The sequence below is a fragment of the Xiphophorus maculatus genome, chromosome 17 (assembly GCF_002775205.1).
Source record: "Xiphophorus maculatus strain JP 163 A chromosome 17, X_maculatus-5.0-male, whole genome shotgun sequence".
NCBI lineage: Eukaryota > Metazoa > Chordata > Actinopteri > Cyprinodontiformes > Poeciliidae > Xiphophorus > Xiphophorus maculatus.
In genome coordinates, this window is record NC_036459.1 from 14363305 (window position 1) to 14376918 (window position 13614).

General features: G+C 39.0%; 1 protein-coding gene across 2 annotated transcripts in view; it reads right to left on the bottom strand.

The window, feature by feature from the left end:
• tbc1d22a (TBC1 domain family member 22A) overlaps nt 1-13614 on the bottom strand; it is a 136746-nt gene that overhangs the window by 76328 nt on the left and 46804 nt on the right. The window lies entirely within an intron of this gene.

A 13614-nucleotide genomic window follows, 5' to 3' on the forward strand; every position in this document is an offset into this window, starting at 1 on the left:
ATGGAAGGTAGAAGGGATAAAGTGGCAATGGAGGGATGAACCAGGGTTGGGAATTTATCTTATTGTGTATCATTTATCGTGATAAATTTAGTTTTTAAAGAATTGTTGTGGCAATAAATCCCATCTAAAATTGTTTAAAACCAGACAGGACTGCCCTTTTTGTCAGGATTGATAGTTTTACCTTTTTATGCACTGTTAGTTCAATAAAAGCATGAATAAATAATACATTCGACAATAAAATGACCACGCGCAGATTTGTGATACAAATCACACTTCTTCATGCAACCCGCGTCCTAATGAAGCACACTGCAAACAGGAACATTTCTCAAGAGCATTATTTGTGTTTGTGGGGCTACTGTTGCTGTGACACACAGTCACAACCATACAGTTGCCTAAAAAAAAGTAGTAATAAATAGTCCTCATCACTTTTATTGTTACCACAGTAGTACTGCAAAATACTCGGATAAAACCAAGTCCATATCGTCCACCGCTAGTACGAACTGACTGAACAGGTGAGAGCTGACGCACATCGTACAGGCAGCGCTCTGGATCAACGCTGCCGAGTTCAGCATCGCCGTCAATTATTAAAGGTCTAATGTGAACTGGACGTAGCGGTCTCTGTTGAGGATGTATGAACATCCTCAGGGCAGTTTAGAGAGAAGCTTATCTCTGCGTAGGTAATGTGAGAGCAGGGAAAGCGGAATGGAGTCCAAAAGAACAGCTGCCTCACACACCTCAGTGGTCCTCCGTAGGAAATTTAGAATGCACCAGAGTGAGCTTGAAAAGACAAAAGGGATGTTTAACGTGACATAATCGCCCAGCGCACCGCAGTGGCTGTGAAAAACTGAAGCCCTTAACCGGCCATCTGAAGGCAGCCTACTTCATTACAACTGCAAGTACACACACACGCGCGCACACACAAAAAGAAAGAAAAATCATCAAATGTCTTTATTTGATAGAGCTTTGAAAAAACCTGTCCACTTAAGAGCCATGCTTTCAGCGTTGAATGAAAACGTCGACCTTCAGCCTCTGCAATGATAAGAAGCACTTCAGGCCACTAAAAGAAAAAAAAAAATAATAATAATAATGACAGCAAGGTTCCAATCCCCTACTATCTACTCTATAAGCAGTGTGTCCATACATCATCCCCCGTGTCCCGAAGCTGTTTGTTAGATAACGTAACTCCTTGACATCGAATGGAATGCAGCTATTAATACCGTATCAGCCCCTGAGCAGACACGAAACGAACCCACGAGCCTCGAGGTAAGACGAGAAAGCTCAACGTCCCTAATTTCTACAGAGTCTGCGAAACGATGTTTCGTCCTTTGACGTCGTACAAAGTGTCCCATCACAAGCTCATTTGTAAAACACAGACGATTATGAAAGAACGAGTCGACGCGAGCACAGCTAGTGACATAATCTACTTTTGTGCAACCATGGCGATGGCAGAGAGTCACACAAACTGCTGGGGCGCTTTTTGGTTGTTTGTTTTTTTTTTAAAAGACAAGTGTTTTCTCCCTCGCAGCAGCCAAATTCCAGAGCGGTAACACAGGAAGAAGAAAGAGAGCGATCGATATTACAAATCATAGCTGGAGCAACAGATTTGTTCCTGGTGGGTCTTGTAATTGATAACCACTGAAAGAGCTCGCAAACATGACAGCAATCCCAAAGCTATTTTTCACCAAGAGGGAGGGAGGTAAAAGTCAAGTTTGCTGAAAAGCTTAAGTCCCTGGGTTTTCTAAATGGAGGAATAAGGGGCTCCAGCGTGTCATTTATAATATGGATATTTGGGCTGTTGGGCGTTCGTATATGAAATTGTAATTAATCTGGAAGACAGTGCTTGTTAGTTGCTGAAAAGGAAAGAGAAAACTCTAGGATAAAGCATTCCTGAGGTTAGATTTTACAAGTCCAGAGGCAATGAGATTGTAATTTGACCCCCTATGCTAAGAAACCCCAAATTTTGCACCAGATTTTTGCTGATTATGGAAATTTATGGAAGAGTCTTGGAAGGTGAGGACAAAACTGTTCTGTTTTTCTTGATCAGTTGTTGAGATCGTAATGCTGGTGCATATACGGTGCAAAACATAAGACCATAAGAGTCCAAGTATCGACAATTTCAATGTTCAGAGCAGCCGAGCATTCAAATAATTTTTCTTCCCCCTCTAAGTGTTTCTTTTCTGCTTTTCTTTTCTTAGAAATCCTCTGTGAACTGCACAGGAACTCTGGCCGAAGTCCAGACGCACTCAGTGAAGAAGTGAGTCACCCACTGTTCTGATCAGGTGCTTCCATCGGCAACTGGAATTTAATCAAAGCTTTAAAAAAAAAAAAAGTTTATTAAACCAACGACCTGACAAGTGCTCATTTATTTGAGCTTTAATTTTAGCTCATGGACATAATGCCATCATCACAATGACGAGCAAACATACGCAGGTGACTGTGTCAGATGAAATTTCCTGCATTTTCAAGGTGGAAAAAATAATTAAAGTTGAAAATGTAGAAAATTCTTTCTGATTTAGAAGGTGAGCGAGTTCTAAGGTGCAAGCGCGTTAAACTGTTAGTGTACATAATCGCCAAGCTTAGTTAAGGAGATAAAGCATTAGGGGAACGGTAATAAGGAGGCATTATTAGCGCCACCAGACACATTAACACACAGGCGGCAGACGTGAAGAGAGAACACCGTTTGTTTTTAGGAATGTCTGCGTCGCTGCACATTAAAACGTAATTATGTTTTCCTACGCAAGTGCGTGTACGCGCACACGGTCCTGACGCAATCAAAAAAAAAAGGAAAGAAAATAAGCCACACGCACTAACTGGGAGGCGGCGAGGTGAAACCGGCGTTTCAATTGCCTCCAATTGCATCAGGTCAAGCGGAACGCGTCTCGCTGGTGACAGAATGATAAAACTATTTTTTCCCCTGCGATCACGCGCCTGACACAACAAAAAAAAACAAAAATATGAAGGGATCTGAGGCCTCTCGCTGCAGAGAGCTTCAATTCATGGCTTTTTATAGTCAAGTAATTAAGTTAATCTAAAAATATTCAATAACCTCTGCGATTATTCATAGAGGATAAATCACTTTTTGACAGAACTATTTCTCGGGATCATTTAGGGGCTTCATTGCTTTTTATCTTGAGCGATGAGAGAATCTTTGGAAATACTAAGATATTAAGATTAGGCCGGATGTGTATGAAAGCACGGCCACTGTTGATTTTAAGCCACTGTGGAGCATTGACAACCATGTGTCATTGCTCAGACGCCACCACATTGTCGCACGTCTTTTTAAACAAATAAATCTCTCAGATACTAAACCTATAACAGTATAAGCTGATGAGGAATTCAACATTTTCTTCATTTAAATTTTTTTTTAGCCAATTCTTCAAAAAATCTCAAAGAAATCCATGTTCATGGTAAATTGTCTTTGGCGTTGTGCTGTCCTCTTCATCACGCAACAGCCCCGCCTTTCAAAACCCGCTGGTGAAAATCCACCATTGTCTTCGACTCAGTGCTCAAAGTGTGGGAAAAAAGTAGCAGCTCACATTCCAAAAATTACGGTAATTACTTGAGGATTCAAATGTTTGTTTGTGGCACATTTCCAACAACAGAGGTCGATGCAAAGCTTTTACAAAAAGAGTAGCAACAAACTAGTGTTATAGTTTTGTGCTCCAGAACTTGATGCAAGTATTATTGCGTCCAAATTAACATTCTATGGTTACACTTTATTTGAAGGGGTGTACAAAAGACTGATATTTCAGTGTCATAAATATGGTACAACACCTATTATGAACATGAAGGAGTCTTCATGAATGTCTATGACTATTGTTAATGTGTCATTTGGTAAATAATGACACTATTACTGCAAACTTATAGTAAAGGTTACATCAAAAGTCTATTAAAATCCAAAACTTTGCATTATTCGGTAAATAATGACATTTTTATGCAAAGTTGACACTTTTAATGCAACTTTTAGTACAACTTTGCATTAAAATGTCATTATTTACCAAGTGGCACTTCATGACAGCAGTCATAACCATTTATAAAGTGTGCTTCATGTTCATTACAGACGTTATGTCCTGTTCATGACAGTGTCATGTTAGTCTTATGCACACCCCTGCCAATAAAGTGTGACCCATTCTACCTATCATCACCTTCCTAAAACAATGGTCCAAGTCATTTTTTGTCAAAAATATTTTTGACAAAAAAAATCACGTTTGGCAAAAAAGATACCAACATTCAAAATTCATCATGAGGCAAAGTTATGTTATATTCAGCTATTTGTTCAAGCCAATTGGAGCTAAATAAGTCAGAGAAAATATGCAATAAACAACAAAAAAGCATTTCATTTTACTCTATTGTCATTCATTTATGAATCATATTATTCATAGATGGGGGGAAAAAAAGCAAAGTTCAAAAAGAATCAACTCATCCATGAAATGTAATGTCCAAGACAGACGCAGAGCGGAGAGCCATTTCTCCCAGGGAGATGAGAACAATCTTCTTTGAACTAAACAAATAAAAATGAAATATTTCTATTGTGTCTTATGACTTCTACCACTGTTCGAATTTACAGATAAGACGCTGCGCGTTACCTCTTTAAGGTGACGGAGGCAGAGAGTAAACGCAAAGTGGCAGCCATCAAAATGTCAAAGAACATATTTCGAGGGAGTGAAAAGTTTATCCAGTAAAATGCTGGAGGGAGATAGACACAGAGGGTCGCAACCACAGCATTGATTTAATTTCTGCCAGTCGAATGCTATTACTTACCCCAGAAACATGGCGACTGTGTTTGAAACCGAATTGAGGAGTGGGGCATTTCTCGAGCCAATAAAGGAGACAAAGAGAGGCACGGTCAGAGAAAACTGAAGAACGATAATCTAGCCCAATGATTAAAGCAGTAGTAGTAGAATTAGAGAAAGCAAAAGCGGATGGGGAACAAAGCAGAAAGGACAGAGTTCCTGCTGGATATCAGCAGCTGAGCGCGGGCAATCGCTAAGCAGCTCATTACAGCTAATAACAGACGCTAATCAGAAGGAGATTCAGAACAGAGGACTTGACCAACAGAGGCCAAAGCATAGGGACGGGGGGGGGGAAGAGGGGGGAGAGCCAATCTGAGTAAACCACCAACTGGCAAAAATCCATTTAGACAAAAACTATTGATCTATAGACTATCAAGCACAGAGGGACACAAAATAAAGCAGGGAGGAGAATTAAACGGAGGACCGGGTGGAGAATTGGAAGGAATTACTTCAACTGCATATTTCATAAAAGCAGACTTCTTAGTATTCTGCACAAACCATCTGATAACATACCTGAATCCTTTCTCTTATGGATGCAGAAAAGGCCTTTTGAAAATAGAATAGAACAATTTCTTTTGCCGCGTTCGAAAAATGTGATTTTGGTTTGAATGTTATTTCATCAATTAAGTACTAATCGCTAGCTCTGTTGTCTCAGCGTGCGCTACAATTTGAAAATCAAAAACGCTTCCATCTCTAAGCACACCTCAAGGCAGTCCCGTTAGCATGTCGCTAATCGACCAACTTATCAAACTTCACACACAATTAATGTGTTCGGCAAGGTCAAACAGAGCAACACGTTTGCCGTTATGCTGATGACTTTGTACTTTTTTTATTACAAATATCCATATTTCTCAACAATGGATAGTTTTACTTACCCAGCTGGGTTACTTTTCAGGTTTTATTCTGCTTTTATTCCCCTTTTCCTTCTGAATGAAGAACTTACTTGGAATCGCAATAACAGGAAAATATAAATATTAGCTTAAAGTTTTTATGTTATTTACATAAAATATGTGAGACAGAGGCTATGACAACGGTCTCCTCTAATCACCTCTTTGGCGAGCATGAGTGGGCATTTATCATATTTATCATTTATTATGATCGGAGATTTGATTTCTTGTCGTCACGATACATTTCAATTCACAGCGTTTAAAAAAAAACCCAAAACTGTCCATATTGTCGCAATTGTTATTTTTACTATTTTTCTCCACTCTTCGTTCAATGATGGTATCAATAAATATCATTACAATTGAAAATAAGTTTAAATGCAGTCACTGTGTGCAGTTTAGTGCTAAAGAATTGTATTGCAAATAATTTTCAAGAGCAGTCTTTGTGTTTATATTATAATAATTGCTACGTCATGCAGCGACAGCTTCACAGTTACCTTAAAGAAAAAAGTAAATAGTTCTGATTGTCACTTTTGTGATAATGTCGTGATAAAACATTTGGCTCATACCGCCCACCCCTATTAGCGAAGCACATTTGTTCAGTCAAAATGAATCCTTTCCCCATCGCTTTTATATTTACTTCGATCATTATCATTTGTTATTGAAACAACGCCTCAAAGCGTCCAACATAAAATCAAACGAAGGTTGAACTAAGCTTTTGTTACAGGACACAAGTCTCCATACATAAGCTGCTCCTGCAACTTCACATGTAAAAATCAATGTAAACATCAAAATGCACTTCATTCCACCTGACAAAAAAACACAAAACAAAGAAGTCTTCTTTCAACCAAATCATCGAGACAAGGCAGACGTCTGGAGATAAGACATCGCCATCTGTCCATCTCCTGTATGTTTGCACTCGTGGCGGCTCGCCTCGTGAGACCGTGCCCTGTGTTTGTGTGTGGTGTTACAACCCTGCAGGCATTTCATCACAGCTGACTGACAGCATGTTTCCATCTCCCTTGCTTTTGTCCCTGGGTGCTCCACCTTCCTAGCCAGTCTGTCTGCAACACCGCACACACACACACACACACACGCACCCGAGCAAACGCCGCAAAGACTCAAAAAGAACCAGCTCTTTGTGTACGTGTATTTGTGTAATCAGCAACATATTACCATTTAAAAGAGATTTCCTGCTGAGCTCTCCCGGTTCTGAAGGATTGTGCGTCGTGTGGTCCTCTATAATAATGTTCCTTGTTCGAATGCCCTACATGAACAGTCTGTTTATCTTACTTAGATTATTTATACCAACCTATTTTCTGCCAATAACGCCATGCACAGCCCCAACAAAAGGGAGCGCGCTGATTGATTTCGGTAATCTGGCGAATACTGCAGCCTGTTGGCGCAACAGCGTGATGCACAATAATGTTCGAACATTCAGGATATTCTGCCATCAGATTTCTGGCATCTCCTACATTTCAACCAACTGTTTTAGATGGATTTTATGCAAACTGCAAAACCTATTTAGTGGCTGTGCAGAGGGTACTAACTTTTTCCTTTTAATTTTTTTTTTTTTTTTTTGTCAAAGGAAAACAAAATGCTCGCCACATAAAGCTGACTGAAACGTCGCTTGCATAAATCTCAGAGATGCATTTGGCAGACACCAGTTGCTACGCTTAAGTAAGTGATAAAAAGAACATATTGTGGAGGAACGCAACAGTTTGTGGCATTTTTTTGAAAGCTTCAAGTATCTTCTTGAGTTACAAAAACAAAGAGCTTCCATCTAGCAATATAAAAAACAAAACACCTGGATTGAAAGCCCCAGAAAAGCAGGCTGTTTTCTACCACTGCCCTACCTGCAGTTCCCCAACAATCACAACTCCAAATTATTTCTAATTATTTGGGTGAGTCAGGCTGCTTCGACATCTTACCCAACGCATTTTCTGCGTTTGACTTGCTGTCTCTTCATTGCCCTTACTTTAGTAATCCCAAATGCCATTTAGAGGTTAGCGTCTTATTCAGCAGCAGTAGAAAACACATAAAAATATACATATATATATATATGTATTGAGAACATGCCGCATAAGCTCATCTTTTCACCGAGAATGGCTACTTTTGCAAAACACCACATGGAAAAGGCAAGTCTGGTATAAAAAGAACTGACATCCAGTTTTAAAACATATCATTTCAAAATAAATCACAAATTGTCCATGAAATTCATAAAATGCCTTAATATTAAACATTGCTTTGATGATTTGAAAACAAAAAGCATCCTTCCTTTATCTTCCTAAGATAATGGTGGACTATAGTGCAACCAAATTTTGCAGTATGTAAAATTTGCTGCATCTAACAATTATATTGGTAATTGATTAATCAATTATTCTGATGATTAATCAATTAATCCAATAAATATAAATATGGCAGATTGTACATATTTACAGAAAAGGGTGGGCTTTCTTCCTCTTAAATGCAGAATGTATACTTTTCTTGTATAGTTTTTTTTTTTCCTCAGTAAATGTTCTTCTTTTGAGTCTGAATACTCCAGATAATGATTAATCGATTACTAAATTAGTTGACGATTATCTCAACAACCGATTAATCGCTATTAATCGTCCCAGGCCTACTGCTAATCTCCGTTTGGCCCAGAGCTAAATGCAGAAACCCTAATGAAACCCCAGCAACTGAAAAGCCGTAGCTCTCTCTCTCTCTGTTTCTCTGCTGTGACACGATAATCTTAAACGCAGAAGATTGTGAAGGAAGCACAAGCTGTTTCTCTCTCCACTGATGGGAGAACACTGATGTTTCCTGACAGCATGGGAGCACCATCTGAATCTCTCTTTCTGTAAAAGTCTTGCTTCGAGCTCCGTCCCTCTCTGTCATTCTCCAAACCCCCGACTCTTTCTTCCTCTTAAGGAACTCCGGCTGCTGCTATTATCTCCTACTTTGTCTTCACTCCAGTCTTGCTTCTCCTTCCACTGTTTTCACATTCGCCACTGTCTCCTCCGAGCTGCGTGCTTGTTCTCATCACTCTTCAGAGTAGATCCATACTAAGATCCTGCCATGCAGATTACATTACCGATCCTCTGGTCAATCAATACCTTCAGCAAATTAAAAGGGGGACCGGATCTACCTCTTTCCACAGTCATGGACCACCCTGGCCTTAATAAGATACATTTTCTTGTTGGCTAATGGCTCGGAACAGATGAAACAAAAGACTCTTTCGATCAATTTGTTGTTTAACAATGTTGCGAGCTTCCCTTCTGTAGTGAGCTCAAAAACTAACTATTCTTAATGCTAATCTGCCAATCAGACATTTTGAGTTAGATGTATTTTGGGATGAATCTGGATGGATAAGAGCAGAACAACTTGAAATGTTTAAAAAGGACAGAGAAGAGAGTAAAAATAACAAAAACGATTTGTTCCCAACAGGCCAATAAACTAACCATCTTCATCACGATGCTAAAAACTAACCAGCTCTACTGATACTGGCTTCTTTTAATCCAATTCAACCATTTTAATGGATTATTTGCTTTTGATGAAGAGCTTAAATGAGGAACTGTGTTCGACTGAGAGTGGAGAGGATGAGCAAGCTGCTGCCATCTCAATTTCTAAGAACATTTTGGCTCGGTGCTTAGCAGGTTTGCAGCTCAATCTCTCCTCAGCAAGATGAAAATCTATGTGACCTTTTACTAATAATCACTGACTGCGTCCCTCGCTTTGTTTTATTGCTTGCAGGGGAACAGAGGAAGGCGCTGTAGAACAATCAGAGTTGTTCAAACTAAACAATCATTCTTTTGTGCCCGGAAATGAATTATGCCGAGCTAAATTAAGTCTCAAGTCCTTAATCTCGTTATACATTTTGCTTCAGAGGAGCAGTGTTATGTATTTTCCAGGCACATAGTGCAATTTTATAGCACAATTAAGTAACTATTGTGGAAATATTGTAAAGTGATTTTTGTTGAATGTTACATTGATGTATAATCATGAATTTACTTTGATGAGTTACAAGGAAACTACAAGTGGAGCCTTGCTTTGTTCTGCGTTCTGCGGGGAGTATAGGTCTACCAAAGGCCTTTGGTAGGATGGATTTGCACAGGGAAGTGATAACGACATCCTGCAAGCCCCTAATCAAGCTAGAAGACAGGATCCAAAATGTGGAGTAAAGAGCAGATGAACCAAATGGTTGTTAATTTTCTAACTTTGTCCTGGGACAGGAACTGGGGTTACAGATTAAAGCTGTTTGCTTCAAAACGGTCATCTTTCCTCTGTAACATCAATAAAACTTTTTATGACTACCGGCCTTAAAACAAAAGGCTGACCCTGTTCTCAGCAGCGTGGGGGTTGGGCCACAGAGCACAGACAGTCATTGGGGGGCTATATAGTAGGAGAAAGAGACTTCAGATCTCACTGAGATTGCCTTTGGGTAACTCTGTATGCATGTTTGATGCTTTAAGTGGATCTCCAAGATATATCTTGTACTTTTTAATAAACTTTGGTTGATTTTAACTCACTGACTTTTCTGGAGTCTCCTGCATCAGCGAATCTTAACTGGAGACGTCAAAGTCTTCAACAGTATGTTGCCTTCAGTTGTTATAAAAATGCCGAATATATATCAAATATGACTCCATATAGATTTCACTTCACAATTTAATTCTTTATGATTGTGTCTTTCTATCTTTAAAACACTTGCTTTCTCAGAAACTCCGCCTGCAGGAAGTCATCACAGCATGGCTCCGCTATTAACCCTTTAACAACATTTTCACCAACGCTTCACTGACAACTAGCTCCAACAATGAGCTCAGCAGATGTGCAGTTCCACCAGGTGTTTGCTGATTGCTGCTGGCTAGTCTGAAGGAGCCGAGTGGGGTGAGAAGAGCTATGTGGTGCAGAACCTCGGAAAATGCAGATCGGAGGAGGAGCTTCATCTCAAAGGCGGAGCTAGGTCCACCCAGGTGTTTTGCACAGCTGAATGGTTGCCATGGGACATTAAAGGATTTCTTACACATGAATGAAAGAATACATGCAACACTCCATGTTTGTTTTTGATGAGGAGAAAAACATAACATGACGTAAAGCTAACAAAAAGTTAATTTTACATAATAATGCCCCTTTAAACAAGCCACAACTCTGAACTCTGCATGTTAGCTAAAAGGCTTTTCCGCATGTTTGCTGTAACCTATACATAGTTATGCAGCAAACCGCATTAGTCCTTCTATAGCCCAAGGCAACTTTAAAAGATTATGAAAAAAAAGTCAATTTCTATGGAAGCTGAGAATAAAGAAATTCAGAGTGATTTAAAGGTTTTCCGTTGTTAGCAAGTGAGTAAGCTTTAAATTACCAGTCACAAAAACACCAAAACTTATTCCACAGAAACTGTCAAAGAGCTTTTCTCTGACATTTCATGTTTCTCAACATGCCGCTGTTTTCTTGTTGCTTTGACAGGTCAGGTGTATGACTCAGTGGAAAAATAAAAAAATATATATCTGAAGAAGTGGGACAGATCTTCAAATCTGGCCAAAAAGCACCTTTAGTGACAAGCTCGGGTGAAGCCTCGTGTTCAGAGTCATGAAAGACTGAGTGCATCCCACACACCGAGTGTGTGATGTGCAACTCATGCTGATCTGGGCTCATTCCCAGGCTGGCTGTAATCCTTTCTTACCACTGCCATGTCTGCTGTGTTTCACTTTGCTGCCCCTTTTCCACTCTTTCTTTACCATCTCAATGTGAGGTCTTAAGTGCATCTCAGTTTGTTAGCAGGTACCACTAGGGACTGCAGACACAAAGCAAATATACTCCTCTTTGTCATAAAATGTAGATTTAAATTGGTGTGTATCTGAAGCAAAAGTAAAGTATCATTGTATGAAGACAAAAATCACTTAAAGAAGTTAAAGACTATCAACTGGAAATGTAAATACATTTCTACATGTCCATAAAAATGACATTTAGCAGCAATGAACAGAATGTCAGCAAACTGATTATATGACTGAAGTGATAATGGATCTTATTGAAATATCAAACATCAACTGTACAAACTATTTGCTTTGTAGGTTTATCATGTTAAATTTATCGAGAAATTTGAGACTTTTAGTAGAAAAGGACTTTGGGGATTATTTGTAGTATTTCAATGACTAAAACTGATTTGTTTGTAGTGAACTATACCAACTAAAATGTTTCTTTGAAAGTAGAAAAAGCTAACAGACAGATATATAAAATATATATTTTTCTACATAAAGATAGATTTGTCTGGTCCAGATTGTAAGTGAACTCCTTATTTCAGTGTTTTACCCCTTTGACAGAGCACAGAGGTAGTGGGTGTTGATTTTTAAATACATAAAATTTAAAGGTAGATTGAAACTGTGTATTAAAGCCTAAAATACTTTATTAATCCAAGAGGGAGATCAAATTTCATAACTTATTTTATACAGGTTTCTTCAACAGGTTTACGTCAATGTTGATGGCTGTAGGCAGGAAGGCTCTCCTGTAGCAGTCGGTTTTGCAGCAACTGAAGAAGCTTCTGACTGAAGACACTTTTTCCCCGCTGATTATTTCAAACATACAAGCTGAAAGTTTAGTCAAAAATCAAATAATTTGAATCTTATGTATGGATAAAATGAATATATGAAAGGAATATGTCTATGTAGAGAAATTACAAGAATGTTGGAAGATGTGAATAAGTGAAATAAAGGCAAACACCTGGGAAGTGAACAGCAGGAGAGAACACATGTCGAAACTTCTACCCTCTCCACAAAAGGAGCAGAATTACACTCATCTCCAAAGAAGCAAAAAATAAAAAATAAATAAAAAAACCTTTGTGTTTTGGTTCGCTCTCTCTGTCAGAAGACAGAAACACCAAATAACAGCAGAGCAGCACATCAACCCATCATGTAAGATGCCAGCCAGGCACGGTTGAAGGTTTGTTGGCTGCGTTTGTTAGTCAAGGCTCATCAGCGCATGGAGGTACATGGAACGCAGGAGCGAGGGATGACGCTTTGAAGATCTGACAAGAGTCAAAGGAAGGCAAAGAGGGGAGGGGAAAAACAAACGCAGGAAGAGAGAAAAGCAGAAGTGAAGCGGGGAGGGGTAAAAAGAGCTGAGGAGGGACGACGGGAACATTTCAATAAAGGAGAGGGGAATGGAAAAGACTCAATTCGAAATACGTTATTTCAAACAGGCAAAGCATGTAACACACAGGTGTCAAACTCCAGTCCTGGAGGGCCACTGTCCTGCAACGTTTAGATGTGCCTCTGCTGCACCACACCTGAAAAGAATAATTAGGTCATTAGCAGGACTCTGGAGAACTGATCTACACAAGGAGGAGGAAATTTAGCCATTTCACTCCAGTGTTTTGTACCTGAGGCACATCTAAAAACTGCAGGACAGCGACCCTCGAGGACTGGAGTTTGACACCCCTAATGTAACATTTAAGATTTCGGTAAATTGCTAGACGTTTTTTATTTTAGGAAATTGATGCAAAGGAGAGTTAATTTCTCTCTTTTTGTGTGTATGTGCCCAGCCATTTATTCCACTGACTAATTTAGATTCTACTTAAAACCTTCACTGAAGAGTAACTGTTATTCTTAAACCCCTTTTAAATTACTTTAGAAAGTCTTAATTTTATTTTATTTAAATTACTTATGATGTTTTAATTGTATGGACCTTTATATGGGCTCACATGGAATAGAGATTAGTGATTAAATGAAAAATTAAAGTCACAGTTTGTATACCGGCTCATACCATAGCAGTCTTTTAATTGGAAGACAAAAACACACAAAAAAATAACTTAATAGTCTATAATTTATTTTTTGTAGTTCAAACAGAATTACAGAAATTACATCCTCATCCCTGTTTATATTGGCCACAAGTGCATGCTGTCTGTCTGTGCTTTGAAGCAGTGCGTTTGGACTGTTAAAAGGAATTAAGTGCGACAGTAAAATAAA